This window comes from Lithobates pipiens, unplaced genomic scaffold, assembly GCF_037356315.1.
Source record: "Lithobates pipiens isolate NorthernLeopardFrog02 unplaced genomic scaffold, aLitPip1_a1.2 Scaffold_27, whole genome shotgun sequence".
In the NCBI taxonomy this organism is placed as follows: domain Eukaryota; kingdom Metazoa; phylum Chordata; class Amphibia; order Anura; family Ranidae; genus Lithobates; species Lithobates pipiens.
This window is the reverse complement of record NW_027507788.1, coordinates 12,900,239-12,927,947: the sequence shown is the minus strand read 5'-3', so window position 1 is coordinate 12,927,947 and position 27,709 is coordinate 12,900,239. Positions and strand designations below refer to the sequence as shown.

The window sequence follows — 27,709 nt, the reverse complement described above, 5'->3', positions numbered from 1 at the left end:
GATTTTGGGCTGTACTACGGGGGATAAACAACACATAACAAACATACACATATGTGGTAGTACTGTGATCGTCAGGAGCAGGAGAATTTACTTTGGGTTGTTTTGGTGGTAAAGTATAAAAAATGTAATGAACAGCTCTTCTAGCACATGTCCAAAACATGCAAAACCAAACCAGCGCTGTCCCCATAAGCAACACACAAATTATACCAGCCTGTATGGAAAGTTCTCTAGGGTGCTGCAGCTCTCTCAAAATTCCACTAGGTGGAGGACTTGGTCTGAACATGGAATTGAAAGTCGCATGCACAGCAAGGTCAATGTCTCCTCTCCTGGCCTGAATAAATGGGTTGGCTCCCAAAAGCGAGTGATGTGGATGGGAGATGTTACAGCGAGCTCCGCTTCCTCATCGTGTCACGCTGTGTTTGCTGCAAGACATGCGCAAGGTCCAGCCGGCGCTGTGTGACGTCCCTCGCGACTGCGAATGGAAGACCGAGTGAGTGAAGTAACTCCTCCTAGCTAACCGAGTAGTTGCCAAGACTTCAACCGCTCTGTTAGCTAGAAGGAGATACTTCACTGACTCAGTCTTCCATTCCCGGCCGCGAGGGCAGCGCTGGATTAACCTGGGGGCTATTGGAGCTGCATGCTCCAGGCACCTACCTTAATATAGGCCCAGCCACCCAAAAAAGGACAGACTGCCCATGGAAAGCAATGGGCCCACGGGAAGAGATCTCCCCTGACAGGCCCTGCATTCCACATGCACCGCCTGGGCAGGGTGGTGTGATTGATTAAGGGGACTGCATGAGCAGTCCTAACAGAAGCCTGGGGCACGTCAATGCAGGGCTCTTACAGAAGTCTGGAGCACGTCAATGCAGGGTTCTTATGGAAGCCTGGGGCACGTCAATGCAGGACTCTTACAGAAGCCTGGGGAACGTCAATGCAGGGCTCTTACAGAAGTCTGGAGCACGTCAATGCAGGGCTCTTACAGAAGTCTGGAGCACGTCAATGCAGGGCTCTTACGGAAGTCTGGGGCACGTCAATGCAGGGCTCTTACAGAAGCCTGGGGCACGTCAATGCAGGGCTCTTACAGAAGTCTGGAGCATGTCAATGCAGGGTTCTTATGGAAGCCTGGGGCACGTCAATGCAGGGCTCTTACAGAAGTCTGGAGCACGTCAATGCAGGGCTCTTACAGAAGCCTGGGGCACGTCAATGCAGGGCTCTTACAGAAGTCTGGAGCACGTCAATGCAGGGTTCTTATGGAAGCCTGGGGCACGTCAATGCAGGGCTCTTACAGAAGTCTGGGGCACGTCAATGTAGGGCTCTTAACCGAAGTCTTGGGCACGTCAATGCAGGGTTCTTACAGAAGTCTGGAGCACATCAATGTAGGGCTCTTACAGAAGTCTGGGGCACGTCAATGCAGGGCTCTTACAGAAGCCTGGGGCACGTCAATGCAGGGCTCTTACGGAAGCCTGGGGCAGGTCAATGCAGGGCTCTTACAGAAGTCTGGGGCACGTCAATGCAGGGCTCTTACAGAAGTCTGGGGCACGTCAATGCAGGGCTCTTACGGAAGCCTGGGGCACGTCAATGCAGGGCTCTTACAGAAGTCTGGGGCTTCCATAGTGTTAGGCCCGTGCAGCTGCACTCTTTCAGCTCAGAGTGCATGCCGATGCATGGCCCTTACAGAAACTTGGCAAATCAAATGCCAGGCTTCCCTAGTGTTATGCCTGTATGGCTGTGCCCTTTTGAGTTTGGGCGCATGGAACGCTCTTGGAAAACAGAAGGGTGCCCAGTAAAAGGGCCACCGAAATCCTCAGCACCAAGCACATGATGCTCCTAATCTGGCCCCGAGCGAGGGACGCCACGCAGTGCCGGCTGGACCGGTCGTATGTCTTGCAGCAAACATAGCGTGACACGATGAGGAAGCGGAGCTCACTGTAACATCTCCCATCCACATCACTCGCATTTGGGAGTCAACCCATTCATTCAGTCCAGGAGAGAGAGAGAGGAGACATCGACCTTGCTGTAAATGTGACTTTCAATTCCATGTTTGTGAGTGTAACCCTTTTAATTTGAATTTGCATTTACTAGCACATATCAATATTGCCAAATTGTGTTCAGGCATTAACAACTTAAGGGATGCCTCACGCCGATATACGTCGGCAGAATGGCACGGCTGGGCACAATCACGTATCTGTACATGGCTATTTAAGTGCCCAGCCGTGGGTCGGGAGCACGCCGCCGGCGGCGCACTCCTGAACCGGTCCTGAGCTCCGTGACCGTGGCCACGGGACCAGCGGACCCAATCGCCGCTGGTGTCCCGCGATCGGGTCACAGAGCTAAAGAACGAGGAGAGGTCTGTGTAAACAAACCTCTCCCTGTGCTTCCTAGTGTGGCTGTCACCGATCGTCTCTTCCCTTTTATAGGGAAAGACGATCAGTGATGTCACATGCCAGGCCACGCCCCCTACAATAAAAAAACACACATAACCCCTCCCCGCCCCCTAGTGGTTAACTCCTTCACTGCCAGTGTCATTTACACAGGAATCAGTGCATTTAAATAGCACTGATTACTGTATAAATGACAATGGTCCCAAAATTGTGTCAAAAATGTCCAATGTGTCCGCCATAATGTCGCAGTCACCATAAAAAAAATTGCTGATCGCCACCATTACTAGTAAAAAAAAAATTAATAAAAATGCTATAAAACTATCGCCTATTTTGTAAACGCTATAACTTTTGCGCAAACCAGGACTGGACTGGGACAGAAATTTGGCCCTGGACTTCATCCAGACCGGCCCACTTACATTTTGAGTGTCCCATCTGCACCCCTTTATAACAGAGTGTCCATTCACCAGCCCCCTTACATCAGAGTGTCCCATCAGCACCCCCTTATATCAGAGTGTCCCATCAGCAGCCCCTTACATCAGAGTGTCCCATGAGCACCCCCTTACATCAGAATGTCCCATGAGCAGCCCCCTTACATCAGAGTGTCCCATGAGCAGCCCCCTTACATCAGAGTGTCCCATCACCAGCCCCCTTACATCAGAGTGTCCCATCACCAGCCCCCTTACATCAGAGTGTCCCATTAACACCCCCTTACATCAGAGTGTCCCATCACCAGCCCCCTTACATCAGAGTGTCCCATCAGCAGCCCCCTTACATCACAGTGTCCCATCACCAGCCCCCTTACATCAGAGTGGCCCACTGAGCCATCGGCCCACCGGGAAACTCCCGGTAGTCCCAATGGCCAGTACATGCCTGGCGCAAACTAATGAATAATCGCTAATTGCGATTTTTTTTTACCAAAAATATGTAGAAGAATACGTATCGGCATAACCTGAGGAAAAAAAAGTTTTTTTATAGATTTTTTGGGGATATTTATTATAGCAAAAAGTAAAAAAATATTGCATTTTTTTTCAAAATTGTCGCACTATTTTTTGTAATAAAAACCGCAGAGGTGATCAAATACCGCCAAAAGAAAGCTCTATTTGTGGGGGAAAAAAAAAAGGATGCCAATTTTGTTTGGGAGCCACGTCGCACGACCGCTCAATTGTCAGTTAAAGCGACGCAGTGCCGAAATCACAAAAAGGGGGCATGGTCCTATGGCTGCAAATTGGTCCGGGGCTTAAGTGGTTAACATTTGTTTTCCATTATTTTCATTTATTTGTTTCACTAAAGGGTTAAACATGATTGGGATTAAACACAGGTCCATAATTAGACAACAATATTTTATAGACATAAAAAGCTACAACTGATGACATTATAATATTTTTATTACTTGATTGGCTAAAGGCTACTGAAAAGCCATCTATTGCGCAGAATTGATGCATCTACTTTGTACCCTGCTCTGTCAAATAGATCTCCCTATATCACATAGAGATCATAATGAGGACATATGGCATGTGACACCCTAAGCCAATCACAGGTGCAATCTAAGGTAGATTCCAAGTCAGTCGAGACTCGAGCTCCGGTTAGTCAGACGCCCTCGAGGAAGAGGAACGGAGAACTTCGGTAAGTTTACAATTTGTTTTATATTGCCGTCACTCCGAGCAGATCAGTATGTAGCTTGCAGCGCCATTTCCTCATATTTGTGCTTTAAAGGAATACATTTGCTTTTGTCTGTTCATCTAAACTCGATGCTTCCTGACTTCAAGCATATATGTCTACTGTATCTACAGTGGCGTATATATACATATATATATATATATATATATATATATATACATAGTTAGGGCTGGGACAAGGGGTGGACAGGAGGGGGCGGCTGCTCTGGGCACTGTGATATCATGTGAGATAGGGATGTAAAAATGAGGAAAATCCTGTTGCGCAACACCTCGCTAGGAAAACTGAGTATGAAATATAGAAAGCTGCTCACATATAAAAGTGTTCTCTCCACTCAAAATAAAAAATACAGGGGTTGTTTTATGTGGCGCTAACTAAATTGATACTAAAAAAAATAGTTTTACTAAAATAATAAATTTGTAGATGAAAAATAAATATATGTAAATTCATACAGTGCATAAAAATGTGTAAAAAGTAGCAAAACTAATACCGGCAATAAAGTGCATAAAATATCAATATGACATGAATAATAAAGTGCATCAACAATAACGAAATAAAAAAATATATATATCAGTTACAAAATGCATGCAGCAGTGCAAATAGTGCAAAATCACCTAATATATTACTGCCAGTGCCAAAATTCTAAAAAAAAATATTAAATAACCAGTGCTTAGAAAATGAAGTGTATCAAAAATAACAATATAATAAAAATGATATATCGATCGCAAAGTCCAAGCAGCAGTGTGAAATAGTGCAAAATCACATTACGACACTCCAAAAAATAATTCAGGCAATTATAAAAAAAAAAAAAAGTTTTATCCTACTTATTATTGTTTATTTTTTTTCACAGAAAAAAAACAGATCGTGAAAAAAAGTACAATAAATTAAGAAAAAGTGCAATAAGAAAATTAATTGACAAATAACCATTTTTTTTTTTTTTTTAACACAATCACATAAAATCAGTTCTCGGTCAATTTCAAACAATTTCCATTCATCATAATCATGAATACAATTGAATTGGTAACAAATATTGTAACTTATAATTTATTGAAGCAGAATTCCAGCTTATACCTAATTGGCCTTACAACGGTCCCTTCCCCCATCCTAACACCTATATCCTGTGTAAGCCCTTGTACACATGGTCGGAAATTCAGACGGAAAATGTCCGATCGGACCGTGTTGTCGGATAATCCGACCATGTGTGGGCTCCATCGGACTTTTTCCATCAGAATGTCCGACCAACAAAGTTTGAGAGCTGGATATAAAATTTTCCGACAACATGATCCGATTGGAATTCTCTGTGTTTGTAGAGAATTCCGATCGGAGAAAGTGCCACGCATGCTCAGATCAAATTACGAGACCAAAGCTATTGGCTACTACTAGCCACAACGTAGTCCCGTCGAAACGTACATACGTCATCACATTCCGAACGATCGGATTTTCCAACAACTTTGTCCGACCGTGTGTATGCAACACCAGTTTCGGAAAAAATCCGCCAGATTTTGTTGTCAGAATGTCCGACCGTGTGTACAAGGGCTAAGAAAGATGTGTATATTTGCCTATTTTCAGGCTGCCCAGGCCAGTCACGTGATCCCCTGTGTCAGCCAGCACCGGCTGCAGGGGAGAGGTGGGAGAGCCAACAATGGATGGGTCATTGAAGCCTTTGAGTGAAGTCACCATCCCAGGCTTTACCGTTGTGGAGCACTCTCTCCTCTCCCCTGCAGCCACCGCTGGTTGATGCAAAGAATCACGTGACCGGACCAGAGTGGCCCAAAAATAGGTATCTTTCTTACACAGGTCAACCAGCACAGCTGATGGGGGGGGGGGGGGAGATACATTTTTAAATTTTTAAGAATAGTTAAAGTTAACCCAGATTTACACTTTAATAGAAAATCAGAAAGGAAAAGTATTGTAGAAGATGGGCTTTTAAACGGTAGTCCCCATGATTGAGATAAAACATATATGTACACAAATCATAATTATAAAGATAAAAAAGTTTACTTATTAATACATCTAGTGTTCAAAAGAGGCATAAAAGGCACCTAAAGCCCAAATATATGTAGAGAACACGTCACGTCACGAGCGGCGCCGCACGCCGTGATACACGTGACAGGTCCCAGATGACTGTGCAGTGCCAAGGGGAAGTGATGTCACCAGCCCGGGCACTGAAGGAGGCAGACTACAAGGGACCCCCTAGCAACAGGCATTTAGAGGTGAGTAAAACATTTTTTTTTTCCAATTTTTTTTTTTTTTTTTACATTTTTTTTTTTTTTTTAATTATAAGCTATTTTTTATTTATTTTTTCGGTGGCAACACCACTTTAGAGTTACAGAGGAGGTCTAGTGCTAGAATTATTGCTCCCGCTGACAGTCGTGGCGATACCTTGCATGTGTGGTTTGAACACCGTTTACATATGTTGGCAAGACCTAGGTATGTGTTCATCAGGAGCATGTGGGGACAGGGGCGCTTTAAAAATAATGTATTTTGTTTACATTTTTTTTTATTATTATTTATTTTATTCCACTTTTTTTCATTTTACACTTTTCCTTTTAGACCCTGAATCTCTCCTCTACCTTTAAGAGCAAAAGAGAGAAAACATTTTTTTTATCCTTTGCTTTAAGAAAAAAAAAGCCATATTTACAAGGCCCGAGAACCGGAAGTGACATCATGCCGTCGATCCGGTCCTCCAAGGGCATAGAGATGAGTGGCAGCCATTTTGCAATTGCTTATCTCTATGGCAAGCCACTGGCGGTGCCTATTGATATTCCGGGCTCAGTAATCGGTAACGTAAAAGCCTGGGAACCACTGGGAAGCGGCGGGAGGGGGCTCCCTTCTTGCCGCTTCTAAAAGTGATCCAGTGGCGTATCGGCAGGTATCGCTTTCATCTTATAGTCTGGTGCCTGAGGGAATAGAAAATACCGGGGTTATGGCATCTAGCTGCAGCCATGACCCCAGTATCTAATGTCAAACAAATTATGTATATTCCCAGATAGGCGGTCTACAAGTGGCTTTTAAAGCAGACCTTCACCCTCTCCTATCACTTGCTATCCCCCCCAATCCCCATTACACAACTGAATAGATAGGAAATATTTTTTTAAGGGGTTTAGGTAGCTTTCCTGATGGACCCATTTACACATTTACTCCCTCATCCCTGCAAGTGGTTGCAAAGAGGCTGCAGGATATGAGCAGCAATGGGGTATACAGGGCCGTCTTTAGCATTGACTTGACCCGGGGCAAAAATTTTCTTGGGGCCCCCCTCCCCTCATGCAATTTTGCTCTCCACCTTCTCTGAGACATACAATAAATAGCAGTTAGACTTAAAATCAGTTTACTGTATCAGATCAGGCAGCTATTGCGATTGGTTGCTAGAGGTTACAGCATATCATTACCGCTCACTGACTGGTTGCTAGAGGTTACAGCACACATTGCAGCTCACTGATTAGTTGCTAGAGGTTACAGCACATGAGTTCTGCTTGTTGATTGGGTGCTAGAGATTACTGTAAAGTAATACTGCTCACTGGTTCCTATAGGTTGCAGCACATCTTCTCCTCACTGCAGGGGGGCATGATATATATGAATGCCACCTTTATTTACATATCAATACCACCTGCCTCGTCTATTTACATATGAATACTGCTGCTATTTACATATGAATAAAGGTTATTTACATGTAAACACAGGGTCTGCGGGTGAGTCACCCGTACACAACAATAGGGCAGAGCTGGGCAGCATTAATAGCAGCACTTCACACTGAGATATCGGGACACAGCACAGGACTAAAACTTCAAAGGACAAAGGAATTTAACCTGGAAAGGTTGGCAAGTATGAGGCAGCTGCTTTGGGCCCCACAACAATGACAGCTGCCCCTTTTTGCCCTGCCTTAAAAACGGCCCTGGGGGTATAGCAAACAGAAGCAGCAAGAAGAAAGAGTAAAGCTGCCATTGCCTACAGCAGGGGTCTCCAAACTTTCTAAACAAAGGGCCAGTTTACTGTCCTTCAGTCCAACAGTCTAGGGGGCTGGACTGTTACCAGTGGGAGTCAACAATGCCCTGTCTTTGGTATTAGGGGGAGAAATAGCGCCCCATCATTGGTGTCAGTGGAAAGAATGGTGCCCCATTGTTGTTGTCAGAGGGAGGAGTTATACTCTATCGTTGATGTCATTTGGACAGATTATGCCCCATCCTTGGTGTCAGAGGAAGGAATAGTGCCCCATTGTTGGTGCCAGTGGCAGGAATTATGCCCCATTGTTGTCAGTGAATAGAATAGTGCCCCATTGTTGGTGTCAGTGGCAAGAATAATGCCTCGAAGGCCAGATAAAGGCAAGTAAAGGGCCACATCTGGCCCCCGGGCCGCAGTTTGGAGACCACTGGTCTACAGCCACCCAGATCACTTTTACTGAATAGCCAGCAGCCTGCTGCCTAAAATACACACAACCTCAGGGTTGCTGCTTAGTATATACTTTGACTCGCTAATGACCCTGGGCCAAAACCTTTAACTGGTTAAAACCGACTCATTAATTTTCATCTCTTGCTCATGACACTTAAATGTTCCAAAATTAGAACAGGAGACTGAGTGAAAGCAAAAATAACAAGAAAGGGACTTCCCCGTTATATAATGTAAAGTGTATACATGAGGTATGCAGGTTATATGAGAGTTCATGTTTAAGGAGGTGAATAGTAGTTACAACATAACTTCCGTTAAGGTGTATGTACATTTATTCTTCAGTATGTTTGGCATTTGCCATGAATAACAACACCTCCAGGTATGAAAATTTGCAACAGTAATTCTTTAGACTGTCAGCAGATCGGCCATGCGGGAGATGGACGGGTAGGCGGTGATACACCCCCTGGGAGATGGATGGAATGATGGGGTATCCCCCCCTCAATACCCCTCCTTACCTTAGGATGCAGATGACAGGGATCCATCCAGGGTAGGGCTGCTGCTCCTGGCTGCTACTCCTCGTTCTGGGGCCGTTGCTTCTCCTCGCGGCCAAACAGGAAGCGGGTCCTGAGACCGGATTGGCCAGGAGTCCTAAGACTCCATGGCCAATCAGGTCTCAGGACCAGCTTCCTGGTTGGCTGGGAGGAGAATCATGAAGACAATAGCAAAGATTAATTTGCTATTGTCACACAACTGGGTGGGCCCAAGCCCACCCTTTTTTGAAGCCAATCAGAGCCTCGGGCTCTATTTGTGTGCTTACAAAAAGAAAAACCCCATTGAAATCGATGCGTGGAGATTAGGGGGCCTGGTCGCATAGATTAGGGGGGGAGGCGCCCCTGTGCCCTGCATTACGGGCTGCCACTGATATCACCCTCTACATTTTCAGCACAGTGTCAAAAAATAGAGAGCAACTGAGCATGTGCAGAGCAGGGTGAGACAGCGGGGGAGATTTACAAAAACTGGAGCACTCAGAATCTGGCGCAGCTGTGCACGGTAGCCGGTCAGTTTCCAACTTCAGCTTGTTTAATTAAGCTTTGAAAATAAAACCTGGAGACTGATTGGTTTCTATTAGAGCCCTTTCACACCACAGCGCCCATAGCGTGGGCGGTAAAATGCCGCTAAAAATAGCGGTGTTTTACCGGCGGATTTGCGGTGAATTTTGGCTGCTAGCGGGGCGCTTTTACCCCCGCTAGCGGCCAAGAGGGTTAAAACCACCTGGCATTACAGCGCTGCCCCATTGATTTCAATGGGGAGCAGCGGTGGAGGAGCGGTAAACACACTGCTCCTTCACCGCTCCAAAGAAGCTGCTGGCAGGACTTTTCCCTGACGTCCTGCCAGCGCACCGCTGCGGTGTGAAAGCCCTCGGGGCTTTCACACTACACACAATGGTGCATCTTTTTTTGGGCGGATTGCAGGCGCTATTTCTAACGCTATAGCGCCTGCAAAATGCCCTGGTGTGAAAGGGGTCTTAGGGTTGCACCTATAGGCCCCTTTCACACCTGTGGACTGTTCAGATCCACCTGTCAGTTTTTCAGGCGGATCTGAACGGGATCTCCATGTACCTCTATGGAGCATCGGATGTCAGCGGAGACATGTCTGCTGACATCCAATCAGCCTCGATCTGATCCTCTCCGCTAAAACCCGACGGATGCAAACTCTATTTTTCATCCGTCTGGTGGATCGGATCGGATGAAAATGGACAGGCGGTCCGTAATCATCCGATCCCCCCATAGGGGAGAGCGGGGCTCGGACAGGTTCGTCCCTGCACAGGGTGCAGAGGTGCAGAGGCGGACTTTTCATCCACCGGCTCAGCGGAGATCAATGGAGCGGTCCCTGCTGAGCTATTTATGTGCTCGATGAGGACAGCCCCGTGTGAAAGGGGCCATACTGTTTTTTTTTTAATTGGCGAGTAGGAGTACCGATACTTTCGGTCAAGTAGTCAACTTTGTACCAAATCTTTGCAGTGCAATTTGCGTCAATGCAAAGAAAAATTGGTGGCAATTGAAATGCAAAGAATCGCACGCGATTACTGTGCGATTACTGTTGGAATAGCATGCGTTTTCCCCCACTGCTCCTATGTGTGTATATATAGAAAGAGAAAACCATTTAGTGGGCAGAAAAAAAATATTTTAGTACAGTATTTCTGTAAATATGTCACATACCCATACAAACTTTAAGGGAGTGTCACCTAAGAATCAAAGTGAAACTCAAAAGCCAATTCACATCCCCTTTTCATCATGCTGGCAGCACTCATACGTCTATTTCCCAAAGACAACCTCTGGACATGACGCTGAGCACATGACCTCAACTTCTTTGGTGGACCATGGCGAGGCCTGTTCTGAGCGGAACCTGTCCTGTTTAACCGCTGTATGGTCTTGGCCACCATGCTGCAGCTCAGTTTCAGGGTCTTGGCGATCTTCTTATAGTCTAGGCCATCTTTATGTAGAGCGACAATTCTTTTTATCAGATCCTCAGAGAGTTCTTTGCCATGAGATGCCATGTTGTACTTCCAGTGACCAGTATGAGAGAGTGAGAGCAATAACACCAAATTTAACACACCTGCTCCTCATTCTCACCTGAGACCTTGTAACGATAACAAGTCACATGACACTGGGGAGAGAAAATGGCTAATTGTGCCAAATGTGGGCATTTTCACTTAGGGGTGTACTCACTTTTGTTGCCAGCGGTTTAGACATTATTGGCTGTGTGTTGAGTTATTTTGAGGGGACAGCAAATTTACACAAGCTGTAAAAGAAAAAGGTAATAGCGCTCTCTGCAGGGACAACCCAATCCATACACCAGGTCCACTCACAGGTGCCGAGGCTCGATGTGTCCCAACACACTTGAATGCAACAATAGCAAGAAGAGCCTGCAAGACCGTAATGCTTGAAGTGCCGGTTATTGGTACATCAGAGTGACAATAAAACAATAATGCGGACGCGTTTCGGCAATAGCCTTAGTCGTAGTCACTCTGGTGTTTCTGTATACCTACTCGAGGAGGTGGTTCCGACCAATGCCCACAGCGCCTAGAGGCGATTCAGTTCGCATTGTGCACTATACAAGTATTTCATTCATTCATTCATTCAACCCTACACAACATATTATTGTTTTACTACTTTACTTTGTAGCAAAGTGTCATTTCTTCAGTGAAATGTGAGGGGTGTACTCACTTTTGTGAGATACTGTGTGTGTGTCTATATATATATATATATATATATATATCTATATATTTATTCATTTATGATGTTTTCTCTTTATAGAATGTGCAGAATGGAAAGAGAAGGTCTGAGCATTCCCCAACAGGACACCGGGTAAATATAAAGCATATACTTCTGAAAGACCACAAAATAAGTGTGACTTTTTTAACGAATGTGTTAAACTGTTGAAGACAGAGATGAGCCAAACGCCCCCTTGTTCGGCTCACAGCAGAGCTCCTGACCGGGGGAAAAGTTCTAACCCAAATGACGAACCCCATTGAAGTCTATAGGAGCTGACCAGAAAAAATCTAAAGTGCCCATTTTGAAGGCTTATATGCAAGTTATTGGCCATAAAAGGAGTATAGGGGTCCAGGTACTTCCCTGGGGGACATTTACCAATGTAAAAAATTTTTTTTAAAACAATAGTTTTTTCAGGAACAGTGATTTTAATGATTCTTTAAATGCAACAGCAAAAATGAAAAATTCCTTTAAATATAGTACCAGAGGGTCCCCTTAGTCGACCAGGAAAAACTAAAAGTGCCCATTTTGAAGGCTTATATGCAAGTTATTGGCCATAAAAGGACTATGGGGGTCCAGGTACTTCCCTGGGGGACATGTATCAATGCAAAAATGTTTCTTTCCTTAAAGTGCAACAATAAAAATGAAAATTTTTATATATAAATCTAAATATAATGCCTGGGGTGCCCTTAGTCTGCTTGTAAAGTGGCACATCTGTAGCATGTATAGAACATGCTGCAGCAAAAATTGAATTCCTAAAGAAAGAAAAAAAACAAGGCAAATCACATTTAAAACCGTGACAACTGCTAGCACCCAGCTATGGAAAAAAATTAAAAAAATAGTTTCAGGATCTTGGCAATCTTCTTATAGCCTAGGCCATCTTTATTCAGATCCTCAGAGAGTTCTTTGCCATGAGGTGCCATGTTGAACTTCCAGTGACCAGTATGAGAGAGTGAGAGCGATAACACCAAATTTAACACACCTGCTCCCCATTCACACCTGAGACCTTGTAACACTAACGAATCACATGACGCCGGGAGAAAAAATGGCTGATTGGACCCAATGTGGGCATTTTCACTTAGGGGTGTACTCACTTTTCTTGCCAGCGGTTTATACATTAATGGCTTAAAGACATTAATAAAGACATTAATAAAGAACCCCCCCCCCCCCCAACATCCATATCAGACCCTTATCCAAGCTTGCAGCCTGGCAGGTCAGGAAAGGGAGAGCCCCCCTCCTGGACCATACCAGGCCACATGCCCTCAATGTGTGGGGGGTGGGTGCTTTGGGGCGGGGGGGTTTCCATATTCCGATAAGCCCCCTGCCCTCAAACCTTCATATGAGGGATTCCCTTGTGCTCTCTTGTCCCCCTCTTTTCCTGACCTGCCAGGCTGCGTGTTTAGGTAAGGGTTTGGTATGGATCCTGGGAGGATACCACGCCATTTTTTTCTTTTTTTTACTTGCTTTTTTGTTTTGTTTTTATTTTACTCAGTTGTCAGCTGGGAAGCCCATTGACAGCTGATGACACATCAGTTTTGAAGGACGCCATGGCTGTGTCCCGCTCCTTAAAAAACAGCTTTTGGCTGCTGTTACTCAATTTTCTTGTTGAGGGTGGCAGCCCACAGCCTCCACAACCAGCACCTTCCCCCTCCAGCCAGCCAACCAACCACCCCTCTCCCGGAGTCTTAGGACTCCCTGCCAATTGGGTCTCAGGACCCGCTACCTGATTGGACAGAAGGAGAAATAGGAAGACATTAGCGAATATTAATTTGCTAATGTCACACAACTGAAACCCAACCTTTTTCAAGCTAATCATGTACTTTAAAAAAGAAAAAAAAGAACCCCATTGGAATCCATGCATCCGGCGCCCTTAGATTAGAGGCTTCTCCTCCTGGCTAATCAGAATTTAGGACTCATGGCCAATCTTAACCACTTAACAACCGCCCATTGCCGATTAACGGCATCAGGGCGGTTGTTTAACTCTAAGAGGCCGTTAATTAACGGCCTCCTAGAATTCTGCTCTCGCGCGCCCCCTGGGGCGCGCACACGAGAGCATCCGTGACCGCTGGGTCCAGTGGACCCGGCGCATCACGAATCACGGTAAACGGCCGCTCATCGCGGCCGTTTACCACGTGATCGCTCCGTCAAATGACGGAGTGATCACTTGTAAACAAGCCGGCGTCATGTTATGACGCCGGTTCCTCCCTCCCCCTCTCTGTACCGATCGGTACAGCGGAGGGGGAAGAGATCGGTGTCAGCAGCGATGTGGGCTGCATCTGCAGTGCCCACATCGCTGCTCACCGAAAATTAACCCCTCAAATCCCTGCAAATACTCTGCATTACTCTGCAATTCCCTGCAAATACTCTGCATTACTCTGCAATTCCCTGCAAATACTCTGCATTACTCTGCAATTCCCTGCAAATACTCTGCAATTCCCTGCAAATACTCTGCATTGCCCTGCAACACTCCGCATTGCCCTGCAACACTCCGCATTGCCCTGCAACACTCCGCAATGCCCTGCAACACTCCGCAATGCCCTGCAACACTCCGCAATGCCCTGCAACACTCCGCAATGCCCTGCAACACTCTGCAATGCCCTGCAACACTCCGCAATGCCCTGCAACACTCCGCAATGCCCTGCAACACTCCGCAACGCTCTGCAATACCCTGCAACACTCTGCAACACCCGCCAATACCCTGCAACACTCTGCAATGCTCTGCAACCCCCGCCGATACCCTGCAACACTCTGCAATGCTCTGCAACCCCCGCCGATACCCTGCAACACTCTGCAATGCTCTGCAACCCCCGCCGATACCCTGCAACACTCTGCAATGCTCTGCAACACCCGCCAATACCCTGCAACACTCTGCAATGCTCTGCAACACCCGCCAATACCCTGCAATGCTCTGCAACGCAGTACTCTGCAACACCATGCTCTGAGATACCCAGCCATAGTCGGTGATACCCTGCAATACCCAGCCATAGACATCTCCCGCCGCCCTCCGCCCTCCGGTGCTTCTACCGAATCGCTAATACGATCAAAGCCAGAATCTTTTTTTTTTTCAGGCTTCCCAGCTTAGAGGTGAGATGTGGGTCTTATTGACCCCACATCTCACTGTAAAGAGGACCTGTCATGCCATATTCCTATTACAAGGGATGTTTACATTCCTTGTAATAGGAATAAAAGTGATCAAAAAAATTATTTTTGGGGAAAAAAATGTCAAACTAAAATAAATAAAGTAAAATGAACAATAAAAAAAAAATGTTTTTTTTAAAGCGCCCATGTCCCCATGTGCTCGCATGCAGAAGCGAACGCATGCGTAAGTCCCGCCCACATATGAAAACGGTGTTCAAACCACACATGTGAGGTATCGCTGCGAACGTTAGAGCGAGAGAAATAATTCTAGCCCTAGACCTCCTCTGTAACTCAAAACATATAACCAGTAAAAAAAATGTAAATCGTCGCCTATGGGGATTTTTAAGTAGCGACGTTTGCCGCCATTCCACGAGCGTGTGCAATTTTGAAGAGTGACATATTAGGTATCTATTTACTCAGCGTAACTTCATCTTTCACATTATGCAAAAATTGGGCTAACTTTACTGTGTTTTTTTTTTTTTTAAGCACAAAACAGTTTTTTTTCCAAAAAAAAGCATTCGAAAAATTACTGCGCAAATACCGTGCGAGATAAAAAGTTGCAAAGACCACCATTGTATTCTCCAGGGTGTTTGCTAAAAAAACATATATAATGTTTTGGAGTTCTATGTAATTTTCTAGCAAATAAATGATGATTTTTACATGTAGGAGAGAAATGTCAGAATTGTCCTGGGTGCTCCAGAACGCCTGATGGCGCTCCCTGCATGTTGGGCCTCTGTATGTGGCCACGCTGTGTAAAAGTCTCACACATGTGGTATCACCATACTCGGGAGTAATAGCAGAATGTGTTTTGGGGTGTAATTTGTGGTATGCATATGCTGTGTGTGAGAAATAACCTGATAATATGACAATTTTGTGAAAAAAAAAAAAAAAGTAAAAAGAATCTTGATTTTGCAAAGAATTGTGGGAAAAAATGACAACTTCAAAAAACTCATCATGCCTCTTACTAAATACCTTGGAATGTCTTCTTTCCAAAAAGGGGTCATTTGGGGGGTATTTGTACTTTTCTGGCATGTTAGGGTCTCAAGAATTGAAATAGGCCGTCAGTCCTTCAGGTGTGATCAATTTTCAGATATTGGCACCATAGCTTGTGGACTCTATAACTTTCACAAAGACCAAATAATATCCACCAATTTGTACTTATTTTTACCAAAGATATGTAGTAGTATAAATTTTGGCCAAAATTTATGAAGAAAAAATTTCTAATCTGCTAAATTTTCTAACAGAAACAAAGAAAAATTCGTTTTTTTACAGAATTTTCGGTATTTTTTCTTTTATAGCACAAAAAAAAAAAAACCCAGCGGTGATTAAATACCACCAAAAGAAAGCTCTATTTGTGTGAAAAAAAGGACAAAAATTTCATATAGGTCCAGTGTTGCATGACTGAGTAATTGTCATTCAAAATGCGAGAGCACCGAAAGCTGAAAATTGGTCTGGTTATTAAGGGTGTTTAAGTGCCCAGTGGTCAAGTGGTTAATGGCCACTCATGGCCAATATTAATTTGCTATTGTCACACAACTGGATGGGCTTTGGGCGCAGTACTCTGCTTCCCGAGCCCACCCCTTTTGAAGATGATCATGTGCTTCAAAAAAAACAAAAAACATTGGAACCCATGTGTCCGGTTGCCCTGAATTTAGATTAGGGGCCGGGCAAATGGATTAGGGAGGCGGCATCCCTGCTACCTGCATGAGCAGCCATCACTGCTATATATAAAACATTTTCTGTGGCCGTGGGAGCAAATGACCCCTGTGCTCGAAGTTAGTGACTGTGTTTTGAACCTTTGGGAAAAGTCCTAGTCACCTGTCTGCATTAGCGCTTCTGTGGGACATTTTTGTGTGGGTCATCAAGATGGAAAAAAAGAGTCCTGAAAGTGTGCAGTTCATCAGTTTTGGGGTATCCCATGCTCCCTTCACCCCATCCAAGTTCATCGTTCCCATAAAACCCTAAAAAAAAAAAGACACCATAGACCAGGGACCAGGAACTACGGCCCTCCAGCTGCTGTCAAACAACACATCCCATGAGGCATTGTAAAACTCTGACATTCACAGATGTGACTAGGCATGATGGGAATTGTAGTTCCTGAACAACTGGAGGGCCATAGTTTGAAGACCCATGCCATAGACTGTTCCTTAAAACCAATGGAAGAGTGTGAGAAAATGCTGTGTGCCTGGCTGTGTGTGCATCAGTTTTACCAGCGGCTCCTTAGAGGGTGCGCAATCCCTGGATTTTAGAGATACATAAAAGAATGGAAATGTAAAAGACATGTAAAATGTAAAAGTTTAGAGCCAGCTTAAGTTAGAGCATAGATATTGCTGGCTCTTTACCCTGATCGGTGAAGTGTTGTGTCCAAGAGACACGGCTCACCACCGATCGCTGGCACGATGTGAAGAACGTCATATGATGTCCAGTCAGAATGGTAAAGCATCCAATCTTAGCCCTTGTACACACGGTCGGACATTCCGACAACCAAATCCATCGGATTTTGTCCGAAACTGGTGTTGCATACACACGGTCGGACAAAGTTGTCGGAAAATCCGATCGTTCGGAACGTGATGACGTTATTTCATTACAACGGCACTACGTTCAGGCTAGTAGCCAATAGCTTTGGTGTAGGAATTTGATCTGAGCATGCGTGGCACTTTGTCCGATCGGAATTCTCTACAAACAATCAGACAAAGTCCGATCGGATCATGTTGTCGGAAAATTTTACAGCCAAGCTCTAAAACTTTGTTGGTCGGATATTCCGACGAAAAACAGTCAGATGGAGCCCACACACGGTTGGATTATCCCGACAACACGGTCCAATCGGACATTTTCCGTCGGAATGTCCGACCGTGTGTACAGGGGCTAAGACATCAGAAATGTATTTCTTGTTCCTACCAGATACATAGTTGCAAGCATCTTCCTATCCTCCGCGCTGTCTGCTGGGTCCCAGAGACAGCACGGATCGCGCATGCGCAGTAGGGAACCACAAGGCATCATTTCCCGATTCCTTTCCAGAAGATGGCGGTGGCAGCATCCGAGGACCGAGGGATGGTTCGGCCTCGGGCACCAACATTACTGGACCCTGGGACAGGTAAGTGTCCTAATTGTCAGAAGCTGCGGTATTTGTAGCTGCTGACTTTAAAAAAAAAAAATAAAAAATGTGCGGGAATTCCACTTTAAAGTGGTTGTAAACCCTTACAACACACTTTGACCTACAGGTAAGCCTAGATTAAGGCTTACTTGTAGGTCCAAGAAATATCTCCTAAACCTACACGGTTTAGGAGATATTTGCCGAAAGACAGGCATGCGCCATAGACAGCGGCGCGCAGGCGCATTGAGCGCGGCACTGTCAGCGGCGAATATGACGCGCGTGGCGGCTCCCGTGCGCATGCGCGGGAGTGACGTCATCGCGGCTTCGCCGAATGACAGCGGCGGAGCAGCGAGACCCACCGAGAAGATGCGGCGGAATACAGGGGACAGCGGTGACTTCGCTGGCTCCTGTGTCAGGTAAGTGACACATAATGGACTACTATGCGATGCGATGCGATGCGATGTGATGCGATGCGATGCGATGCATAGTAGTCCATTATGCTTTACCTTTTCAGGGAATGAAAGAGGAAGTAAACCCATCAGGGTTTACTTCCTCTTTAAGAGTTTTAAAAATGAAAAAATAAAAAAACTGAGCCATGTTAAACTTGACATTTTAGAACAACTGATGTAAAAATATATATATATATATTATTTAGTGTCATTTTAAAGTGGAGGTTCACACAACAATTGTACCTCTGCTTTTCGAAACCTGTCTGAGACAGGCATTTGCACCCACTTCCGGGCATAGACTCCCACGGGTGATCTGAGTCTGGTGAGTCTTTTTCATCTACACTCCCATGTTGTAAGTAATGACTTTCTTGCGCTTTATATGGGTATCTAAATATAGCTACACTTTCTAACTTTGTATCAGTGCGTGTTTCTCAGTAATAACCGCTAACAACATGAGATTTGTGTTTTCAGTTCTTAGAAATACCAAAACATTAAATTATTTAACCGCTTCCCACCCGCCCTATGTCCGAATGACGGCCTTAGAGCGGCCGCTTCCTTCGCCTGGCCGTCCTTGGACGGCCTGGTGTTTACTTCCGCAATGCGCGCCGCCGGGGGCGCGCATCGCGGAAGTATTGTATTTGCCGTGTCTCCCGGAGACAGGCAAATACAGATCGCCATGAACGGCCAATCAAAGCGGCCGTTCACAGCGCGATCGCAGCTGCCAATGGGAGATGATCTCATATGTAAACATATGAGATCATCTCCCATTGCCGTGTCTCTCCCTCCTCACACAGAGACAGCGTGTGAGGAGGGAGAGCGATCTAAGTGCAGCCCCAGTGCCTGTGTCAGCCCCAGTGCCAGTCTCAGCCCCAGTGCCAGTCTCAGCCCCAGTGCCAGTCTCAGCCCCAGTGCCATCTGTCAGCCCCAGTGCCAGTCTCAGCCCCAGTGCCATCTGTCAGCCCCAGTGCCAGTGCCATCTGTTAGCCCAGTGCCATCTGTCAGCCCAGTGCCATCTGTCAGCCCAGTGCCATCTGCCAGTAGTGCCAGTGCCGCCAGTGCCACCTGCCAGTGCCTGCCGTCAGCCCCAGTGCCGTCAGCCTCAGTGCCGTCAGCCCCAGTGCCGCCAGCCCCAGTGCCGCCTGTCAGCCCCAGTGCCGCCCGTCAGCCCCAGTGCCGTCAGTGCCGTCAGCCCCAGTGCCGCCAGTGGCGTCAGCCCCAGTGCCACCTGCCAGTGCCACCTGCCAGCACCAGTGCCACCTGCCAGTGCCACCTGCCAGCGCCAGTGCCATCCGTCAGCCCCAGTGCCATCCGTCAGCCCCAGTGCCGCCAGCCCCAGTGCCACCTGCCAGTGCCACCTGCCAGCGCCACCTGCCAGCGCCAGTGCCATCTGCCAGCCGCAGTGCCATCTGCCAGCCCCATTTGCCAGAGCAATTAGCCAGAGCAAATAGCCAGCACCATCTGCCAGTGCCATCTGCCAGTGCCAGCCCCAGTGCCAGCCTCAGCCCCATCTGCCAGCGACATCTGCCAGCCCCATCTGCCGGCCCCATCTGTCAGCCCCATCTGCCAGCCCCATCTGCCTCCAGTGCCATCTGCCTCCAGTGCCATCTGTCAGTGCCACGTGTCGTCAGTGCCACGTGGGGTCACTTTGTGGGCATTTCCATTGTCCTGGTGCTCCAGGGCCTTCAAAACTGTAATAGGTGGTTGAGAAATAAGATGTGTAATTTATGCTCCTAGAACGCCTAATGGTGCTACTTCAATATTGGGCCTCTGTATGTGGCCAGGCTGTGTAAAAGTCTCACACATTTGGTATCGTAATACTCAGAAGGAGTAGCAGAACGTATTTTGGGGTGTCATTTGTGGTATACACATGCCATGTGAGAGAAATAACCTATTACATTGAAAATTTTGTGAGAAAAAAAAATAAAAAATAAAATCTTCATTTTGCAAAGAATTGTGGGAAAAAGATGACAACATCAAAAACCTCACCATGCATCTTAGTAAATACCTTGGAATGTCTACTTTCAAAAAAGGGGTCAGTTGGGGGGTATTTGTACTTTCCTGACTTGTTCGGGTCGCAAGAAATGAGATAGGCCACCAGTACATCAGGTGTGATCAATTTTGTGAGATTCGCACCACAGCTTGTAGACTCTCAACTTTCACAAAGACCAATTAATATCCACTAATTTGGGTTATTTTTACCAAAGATATGTAGCAGTATAAATTGTGGCCAAAATTTATGAAAACAAAATTATAATTTGCAAAATTTTATCACAGAAACAAAGAAATATGCGTTTTTTTTCAAAATTTTCGGTCTTTTTTCATTTATAGCGCAAAAAATAAAAACCCCAGAGGTGATCAAATACCACCAAAAGAAAGCTCTATTTGTGAGAAAAAAAGGACACAAAATTAATTTGGGTACAGTGTTGCATGACTGAGTAATTGTCATTCAAAATGTGAGAGCACCGAAAGCTGAAAATTGGTCTGGTCAGGAAGGGTGTTTAGGTGCCCAGTAAGCAAGTGGTTAACAACCGGTTTTTAAAAGGGTGAGCAATGAGTCCTAAGTGTCTAATATGTGTGTCTAATATGTGTGAGCAATGCACTAATGAAAAACACCTGTTTGTGCTGCCACTTAAAGAGGAAGTAAACCCATCTGGAAAAAAAAAAAAGCAACCTACAACAAAGCAAAGGCATAATGAGCTAGTACGCATAGCATACTAGCTCATTATGAATAACTTACCTGAGAACGAAGCCCCCCCGAAGCGCTCCTCCATCTTCATGTCCGCCGCTGCCATGTATCCCGGAGTGACTTCCGGGTCTTGCTGCTCCGGCGCTGTGATTAGCCGGAGCAGCGATGACGTCACTCCCGCGATCTGCGGCCTGCCCAGTGCGCCTGCGCGCCGCTCTCTACTGTCTTTTTGTAAATATCTCTTAAACCGTATGGGTTTAGGAGATATTTCTTGGTCCTACAGGTAAGTCTTAAAGTGGAGGGCCACCCTGAAAAAAAAAATACATTAAAAATCTAAAAAAAAAATCTAAAAAAAAAATTGTTTTTTTTTTTTACTTACCAGAAATGCCTGTTGCTAGGCACATAATCCTAATCTGCCTCTTCCTCCTCCGCGGAGATCTTCTTTCTTCTCTCCTTGTCGCGTTGTCTTCCGGGTAATGGGTCGCGCTGTGTTCTGGGAACTGTGTCCCAGAACACAGCGTGTCCCATTCACAAAGAGCTGCGTGACTCGCGCATGCGCAGTAGGGAACGGGCAGTGTAGCCGCAAGGCTCCACTGCCTGTTTCCCTTAGAAAGAATGGCGGCGACGGGACCTGAGAGCCGAGGGATGGGTCGGCCTTGGGAGGCCAACATCGTGGGCGCCCTGGACAGGTAAGTCGGCTTATTAAGTCAGCAGCTGCAGTGTTTGCAGCTACTGACTTTTAATTTTTTTTTTTTTTTAAACGGCCCTCCTCTTTAATCAAGGCTTACCTGTAGGTCAAAGTGGTTTGTAAGGGTTTACAGCCACTTTAATACTCAATAAATATGCAAATTAGGTGAAACAACTGGCAATATAAAAAAAGAGATAAATAGTTCCACAGTAGCACACTAATTAATCTACAAATCTCCTAATATATATATAATATTAAAATTGTGATAAATCAACATAAAAGACTCATATATAATAAGTGTCCATATAGCATATCCAAAAAATACATGCTAACATATGCAAATCAGTATGGTTGGACTATTAAAAAATCGATATGAATCTCTTATGATGTAAGTGCATTACCTTTAATAAACCGATTACCTTAAAGAGGAACTGCAGTCTGCTCATATAATGTGTAATAAAAAAACATCAACATTCTGAATCTTCCCTCCAACCACTTTGCATATTATTTTATACACAGTATCTCACAAAAGTAAGTACACCCCTCACATTTTTGTAAATATTTTCTTCTATCTTTTCATGTGACAACACTGAAGAAATGACACTTGTCTACAATGTGAAGTAGTGAGTGTACAGCTTGTATAACAGTGCAAATTTGCCGTCCCCTCAAAATAACTCAACACACAACCATTAATGTCTAAACCGCTGGCAACAAAAGTGAGTACACCCCTAAGTGAAAATGTCCAAATTGGGCCCAAAGTGTCAATATTTTGTGTGGCCACCATTATTTTCCAGCCCTTCCTTAATCCTCTTGGGCATTTAAATGTGGAATAGACTCCCTGAAATGTGGAATAGACTCCCTGAAATGTGGAATAGACTCCCTGCAGAGGTGGTTATGGCCAGCTCAGTAGATTGCTTTAAGAAAGGCCTGGATTATTTCCTAAGTGTACGTAATATAACTGGGTACTAAAATTTATAGGTAAAGTTGATCCGGGGAAAATCCGATTGCCTCTCGGGGGATCAGGAAGGAATTTTTTCCCCTGCTTTAGCAAATTGGATCATGCTCTGCTGGGGTTTTTTTTTGCCTTCCTCTGGATCAACTGTGGGTATAGAATTGGGTATATGAGCTGGTATATTTATCATATATTTTTTTTTTTTTTTTTTTTTTGGTTGAACTGGATGGACTTGTGTCTTTTTTCAACCTGGCTAACTATGTAACTATGTAACTATGGAGGTCACCAGAGCTTCACAAGTTGTCACTGGAGTCCTCTTCCCCCCCTCCATGATGACATCACAGAGCCGGTGGATGTTAGAGACCTTACGCTCCTCCACCTTCCGTTTGAGGATGTCCCACAGATGCTCAATAGGGTTTAGGTCTGGAGACATGCTTGGCCAGTCCATCATCTTTACCCTTCTTCTTTAGCAAGGCAGTGGTCATCTTGGAGGTATGTTTGGGGCCAGTCTCCGAAGGGAGGGGATCATGCTCTGCTTCAGTATGTCACAGTACATGTTGGCATTCATGGTTCCCTCAATGATCTGTAGTTCCCCAATGCCGGCAGCACTCATGCAACCTCCAGACCATGACACCCCCACCACCATGCTTGACTGTAGGCAAGACACACTTGTCTTTGTCCTACTCACCTGGTTGCCACCACACACGCCACAACACCATCTGAACCAAGTAGGTTTATCTTTATCTCACCAGACCACAGGACATGGTTCCAGTAATCCATGTCCTTAATCTGCTTGTCTTCAACAAACTGTCCCCCCACCCCTACAACCTCTGCAGCAATGCTGGCAGCACTCATATGTCTATTTCCCAAAGACAACCTCTGGATATGATGCTGAGCAAGTGCACTCAACTTTTTTGGTGGACCATGGTGAGGCCTGTTCTGAGTAGAACCTGTCCTGTTATACCGCTGTATGGTCTTGGCCACCGTGCTGCAGCTCAGTTTCAGGGTCTTGACAATCTTCTTATAGCCTAGGCCATCTTTATGTAGAGCATCAATTCTTTTTTCAGATCCTCAGAGAGTTCTTTGCCATGAGGTTCCATGTTGAATCTCCAGTGACCAGTATGAGAGAGTGAGAGCGATAACACCAAATTTAACACACCTGCTCCCCATTCACACCTGAGACCTTGTAACACTAACGAGTCACATGATACCGGGGAGGGAAAATGGCTAATTGGGTCCCAATTGGACATTTTCACTTAGGGGTCTACTCACTTTTGTTGCCAGCGGTTTAGACATTAATGGCTGTGTGTTGAATTATTTTGAGGGGACAGTAAATTTACACTGTTATACAATCTGTACACTCACTACTTTACATTGTAGACATTTGTGTAATTTCTTCAGTGTTGTCACATGAAAAGATAGAAGAAAATATTTACAAAAATGGGAGGAGAGGTGTACTCACTTTTGTGAGATACTGTATATATATATTTTTTTTGTATTTTTTTATAATGTTTTCTCTTCTCTAGTCACTGTTTCTGTATGCCTACTCGGCTTAGTAGAGGAGGTGGTTCCGACCAATGCCCATAGAACCCTACACAACATATTATTGTTTTACTACTTTACATTGTAGCAAAGTGTCATTTCTTCAGTGAAATGTGAGGGGTGTACTCACTTTTGTGAGATACTGTGTGTGTATATATATATATATATATTCATTTATGATGTTTTCTCTTTATAGAATGTGCAGAATGGAAATAGAAGGTCTGAGCATTCCCCAACAGGACACCGGGTAAATATAAAGCATATACTTCTGAAAGACCACAAAATAAGTGTGACTTTTTTATCTAATGTGTTAAACTGTTGAAGACAGAGATGAGCCAAACGCCCCCTTGTTCGGCTCACAGCAGAACTCCTGACCAGGGGAAAAGTTCTAACCCAAATGACGAACCCCATTGAAGTCTATAGGAACTGACCAGAAAAAATCTAAAGTGCCCATTTTGAAGGCTTATATGCAAGTTATTGGCCATAAAAGGAGTATAGGGGTCCAGGTACTTCCCTGGGGGACATTTACCAATGTAAAAAAATGTTTTTAAAACAATTGTTTTTTCAGGAACAGTGATTTTAATGATTCTTTAAATGCAACAGCAAAAATGAAAAATTCCTTTAAATATAGTACCCGAGGGTCCCCTTAGTCTGCTTGTAAAGTGGCACATCTGTAGCATGCATAGAACATGCTGCAGCAAAAATTTAATTTCTAAAGAAATATCCATATCAGACCCTTATCTGCACTTGGGGATGGGTGCTTTGGGGTAGGGGGGTTTCCAGATTCCAAGCCCCCTGCCCACATACTCTCATAGCCACCAGCCAGGGTTTTGGGGAGGAGACCCTTGCGCTCGCTTGTCCCCTCCCCCCCCTTTCCTGACCTGCCAGGCTGCATGATCAGATAAGGGTCTGCTATGGATTTGGGGGGGGGGGGGGGGGCACATCGTTTTTTCTTTTTCCTTTTTTTTTCTACTGACAATTTTTTTTTGTTTTTACTCAGCTGTCAGCAGGGAAGCCCATTGACAGCTGATGACTCATCGGGTTTGAAGGACGCCATGGCCAGCTTCCTGGCCCCGCTCCTTAAAAAAACAGCTTTTGGCTGCTGGTGCTCAATTTTCTTGGGGTGGGGGCGGCCCCCCTTCCTCCAGCCAGCCAGTCAACCAACCACCCCACCCCCTAACGGCGCTCACTCGATCGATCGCTGCTTCCCCCCTCCCGCCACTCGATTATTGCATCACTCGCCCATCACCCACCAGGCTCCCTGCCAGCCCCGCACTTACCCCATCCAGGTTGTGGCTTTGGCGCTTCCCCCGCGTCTCCTCCCGTGTCCCGGTGGTTGCTTCTCCTCCTGGCTAATCAGAACTTAGGACTCATGGCCAATCGGGTCTTGGGACTGTCTGCCAATTGAGTCTGAGGACTCGCTTCCTAATTGGCTGGGAGGAGAAACAGAAAGACATTAGCATATATTAATTTGCTCTTGTCACACAACTGGATGGGTTCTGGAAGCAGTACTCTGCTCCCCGAGCACACCCCTTTTTAAAATGATCATGTGCTTAAAAAAAAAAAAACATTGGAACCCATGCGTTTAGTTGCCCTTAATTTAGATTAGGGGCCGGGCGCATGGATTAGGGAGACGGCACCCCTGCGCCCTGCATGAGCGGCCACCGCTGCTATATATAAATCATTTTCTGTGACCGTGGGAGCAAATGACCCCTGTGCTTGAAGTTAGTGACTGTGATTTGATCCTTTGGGAAAAGTCCTAATCACCTGTCTGCATTAGAGCTTCTGTGGGACATTTTTGTGTAGGTCATCAAGATGGAAAAGAGTCCTGAAAGCGTGCAGTTCATCAGTTTTGGGGAATCCCATGCTCCCTTCACCCCATCCAAGTTCATCGTTCCCATAAAACCCTAAAAAAAAAGACACAATAGACTATTCCTTAAAGCCAGTGGAAGAGTCTGAAAAAATGCTGTGTGCCTGGCTGTGTGTGCATCAGTTTCACCAGCGGCTCCTTAGAGGGTGCGCAATCCCTGGATTTTAGAGATACATAAAAGAATGGAAATGTAATATTGGTGTTTTCATTATTCTTCTGTTTGTCTAAATAGAATGGATTTGCCATGGGATATGGACAGCAGAACATTGAGTTATCATTCAGAAATTCTTCGGGTTCGGGGCCCCCAATACAAGGAGGATCTACAAAATTCAGTGACGCGACATGGGAACATGCAAAATGTACTAATTACAGGTAAATACTAAGTAGCCACACTAATACTAAGTTGCCAGGCTTCACAAATTTCTTGCACAATTGCAGCAGTTCCACATGGCATGACTCCAGATCAACTTTCTTGGCAAACATTCTGCAAGTCTGCTGCAAGTTCTGGGTCAGTTATGTTGTGCAATAGTCCTCCCACCACAGGGGGTCACTGTGACTGAATTTTCATGCTGTGGACTTGCAGAGCTCTTGCTGTAGACTCATCACTGCAACTTTGCTCTTGCTAGAGACTTGCCATGCAAATTTGATACAAATTGGAAAGGTATCAACTAGAACTTGTGCTTCAAGTGCTCTGCAAGTGTAAAACCTGCCAGTGAAAATGTGCAGCCAGTTATCGGTACCCACTCAACTTTAAATCTTGCTAAGCTACTAATTTACGCCCTCCAAGATAGCAAGCAATCATGCTGCAAGATTGAAAATGACTTGCTAAGCTATTGCTAGACTTGCCGGGCTTCACAAGTTTGTTTTGCAGCAAGTCCGCATTGCATGACTCCAGGTCAACTTTCTCTGCAAACATTCTGCAAGTCTACTGCAAGTTCTGGTTCGGTTATGTTGTGCAATAGTCCTCCCACCACAGGGGGGCGCTGTGTCTGAATTGTCATGCTTGCAGAGCTCTTTCTGTAGACTCACCGCTGCAACTTTGCTCTTATTAGAGACTTGCCATGAAAATTTTCTATAAATTGGAAAAGTGTCAACTAGAACTTGTGCTTCAAGTTGCTCGGCAAGTGTACAACTTACCAGTGAAAATGTACAGAAAGTTATCAAGACCTACAATTCAACACTGCCACAAATCTGTGGCAAGTTATCATTGCTATCTGGGTTATTGGCCCGGCCCTTGTGAAAGGGGCTTAAGTAGAATTTCAAACACAAAATCATAAGAAAAGTATTTTATCGCCAATGAGAGCTATCGTGTGTATGCTCCATTGGAGTTTTGCTGGCCGAAATTCGATTGAAAAAAGATTGAGAGCAGCTTCTCAATTGTTCGGTCGGAAAAAGTTCCTATGAAAAATGCGATCATGTGTATGCAATTCCGACGCGCAAAAACTCACGCATGCTCAGATTCAACTATGAGACGGAAGCTGTTGGCTACTAGGTATTGAACTTCCTTTTTCTAGTCCCGTCGTACGTGTTGTATGTCACCGCGTTCTTGACAGTCGGAAATTGGTGTGACCGTGTGTAGG

General features: G+C 45.3%; 1 long non-coding RNA gene across 9 annotated transcripts in view; it reads right to left on the bottom strand.

Annotated features, from left to right (window-relative positions):
* LOC143933537 (uncharacterized) overlaps positions 1 to 27,709 on the bottom strand; it is a 483,729-nt gene that overhangs the window by 80,462 nt on the left and 375,558 nt on the right. For 6 of the 9 annotated variants that reach the window (XR_013263113.1, XR_013263115.1, XR_013263121.1 and 3 more), the window contains one exon: positions 25,540 to 25,692. The exons of the other annotated variants lie outside the window; for them this stretch is intronic. This is a non-coding gene — a long non-coding RNA (uncharacterized LOC143933537). The remainder of the gene's footprint in view (positions 1 to 25,539; positions 25,693 to 27,709) is intronic. 9 annotated transcript variants of the gene reach the window in all.